Consider the following 2,807-nt stretch of genomic DNA (forward strand, 5'->3'; position numbering starts at 1 on the left):
ACCAGGATTGTACGTATTGGAATTAGGTCCAGTAAAAGGTCTTTGATAGTTGTTTACGGCATTGGCTTGTTCATTCAACACTCCTCGAAAGGCGAGTATTGTAGGACAATTTTCAGTTGTATGAATGTTGTGATCACAGATGCCGCAAACAATTTCATTAATCTTATCCTTCCTCCCTTCCATGGCCTCAACTTTCCTTATGAGCGTAGTCACTTTACACTTGAGATCATCCTCTTCTTTCAAGAGATATAATCCACCTTTCTCCTTTAATTGAGTCGGCCTAGACGTGGTGTTTGATTTTGGGTAATAGTCCCAAGATTGTGTTTTTTCAGCCAGACTGTCGAGGTAGTCCCATACCTCGTCGACATCTTTATTAATGAACTCTCCATTACACATTGTCTCGACCATTTGGCGCATGGAAGATGTCAGTCCATCGTAGAAAAAATTTGTAATGCGCCACGTTTCAAATCCGTGTTGTGGGCATGAACTGACCAAATCTTTGAACCTTTCCCAACATTGGAAGAATGTTTCATCTTCCTTTTGGGCAAAGCTCATGATTGCTTTTCTGAGGGTAATTGTTTTATGATGTGGGAAGAATTTTTTTATGAATTCCCTCTGCATGTCGTTCCACATGCCAATGGATCTAGGACGCAGTGAATGTAACTACGTCTTAGCTTTCTCTTTTAAGGAAAAAGGAAAGAGTTTCAGCCTAATTGTATCCTTAGATACATTAGGAAAATATAATGTAGCTATAATCTCATCGAACTCTTTCAAATGTAAATATGGACTCTCTGATTTAAGTCCATGGAATTTGGGAAGGAGTTGGATAACTCTTGGCTTGATGTCCATTTGTCCTGTGTTTTCAGGGAAAATCATGCATGAGGGTATACTCACTCCCGCCGGTTATAAATAATCTCGTAAAGTACGAGGCGGGGGTGCCTGATGCACCTCGTTCTCATCTTGGGTATCCTCCACCCTGGGTGGAAGTAGAGGAGGTTGGTCTTCAGCTATAACTTCAATTAACTCAGGGGATTTCGAGCGGTGTCTAGTCCTGCGATGGATAGTCAACCCTTCAACCAATCCTTCTTCAATCAAGAGACGTCGAGTGTCGTCACGGGCCCACTTGGGCATGAAACACTCGCAGCCCTCAATTTAAATTTGAAACCTAATCCTAAGAAAGAAAATCTAAAAAGAAAGAGAGGGTTGGAAAGGAGTTACCAAATTGGAGGCCCTAAGTTGAAGACCTGCAAAATAAAACAAAATAAGTTAGATTCTAAAAAGGAGAAGAACAATCTTTTAAAAGAAAAGTAGCAGTGGAATTTTCTAAAATTAGGAAAGTCCTAAACTAAAAAGAAAATTACTAAAAGAGAACTGAAAAATAGAAAGTAGGGAAGGAACTTTACCGAATTAGAAATTTCTATCTTAAAGGCCTACAAAATAGGAAGGTTAGTTTCTAAACAAAAATTCTAAAATAAATTAGGAAACAAAATTAGATTCTAAAAGAGTTAAGATTTAAAAGTTCTTAAAATGGAAGAAAGATGAATTAGTTTCTAAAATTAGAAAATTTTTCTAAAGAGGGAAATAACCAACCTAGTTTCTAAAAATAAACTACTTCCTAAAAATAGAAAAATACTAGAATTAAAATTTTTCAAAATTTAAACCCTAATTCTAAAAAGCAGAAAAAGTAGAGAGATTAGGAAGGAATTACCAATTTAGAAACTTATGTCGGGATCCTACAAAATCAGGAAAACAGGTTAGTTCCTAAAAATAAAATAAAAAAAACTTTAACCTAAAGTTAGTAAAATCCTAATCCTAACATAATTCTAAAACTAATTAATTTCAGAAAACCGTAGCCGTCAGTCTCCAGCAACGGCGCCAAAAACTTGTTCACTCCCCAAGTATAGGGTTGTGATGTAGTAATAAACTCGGTAAGACCGAGGTCGAATTCACAGGGACTGAAACTTGTACGTTTCCTGAAACTAAATAGAACTAGAGCTTGCCTAAGATGCAATCTAAATCAAATATAAATTGATGAATAATGGTGAGAGATTAATGTAAAACTTAAGGAATTCAGAGGAAGGAAACTAGGGATTCAGAGGATCCACTTGTAGGGATCAGGGAGATCTTTTGCCTACATCAAGAATCATGGAAATCAAACTGAACCTACTTGATCTAGTCTTCACAAGATGAAAGGTATATAAATTAGAATGGATTCCATCATCTAACCATGCCCAGGAGACAAAGCAAACAACAGGATTAAACTAATTACCAACCAATCATCAATGTATGAAGATCAGGAAGGGTACTGTCATCCTACCATGCCCATGGAACAATGATGAACAACAGGGCTTCCTGACTTCATAAACATAAAAAGGGAAAAGAAATATTCAAAGTCATTGCAAACCCATTGTAATTTCAGTCACAACAGACCATTAATGACTAAAAAAAATATTCCTTTAATAATCAACTAAATTAAATTCAATTTATGAATTTTAAAGGCACAAAGTAGAATCTCCCATCTCGCTACAGGCTTCACCTCTTAGCCCTAGCTAAGAGGTTTAACCACACATGAATGGGCTAAACAAAGCAAATAAAAATAAAAATAAAAGGAGACAGAAAAGAACAAGAAGGAAAGAAGAAAGAACCAGCTCTCAATCTTCTTCCAGCCTCACGTTCCAGCAGCCAAACCAGCCAAGCCAAGCTCCACCACCTTTTTTCCTCAAAAGCTCCTCCAAACCAAGCCAAGCCACGCCGACCACTGCTCTCCTCCTTCTCTGTTTCTCTTTCTCTCTCCCTGACGTCCAGCA

At 37.3% G+C, this 2,807-nt stretch overlaps 1 non-coding gene across 1 annotated transcript; it reads left to right on the forward strand.

Moving 5' to 3' along the window:
* Positions 1 to 466: 466 nt before the first annotated feature.
* LOC131219810 (small nucleolar RNA R71) lies at positions 467 to 573 on the forward strand. Its single transcript, XR_009158453.1, has one exon. It is a non-coding gene; the product is annotated as a small nucleolar RNA R71 (small nucleolar RNA).
* Positions 574 to 2,807: the final 2,234 nt, after the last annotated feature.

The sequence above is a fragment of the Magnolia sinica genome, chromosome 11, assembly GCF_029962835.1.
Source record: "Magnolia sinica isolate HGM2019 chromosome 11, MsV1, whole genome shotgun sequence".
Taxonomy (NCBI): Eukaryota; Viridiplantae; Streptophyta; class Magnoliopsida; order Magnoliales; family Magnoliaceae; genus Magnolia; species Magnolia sinica.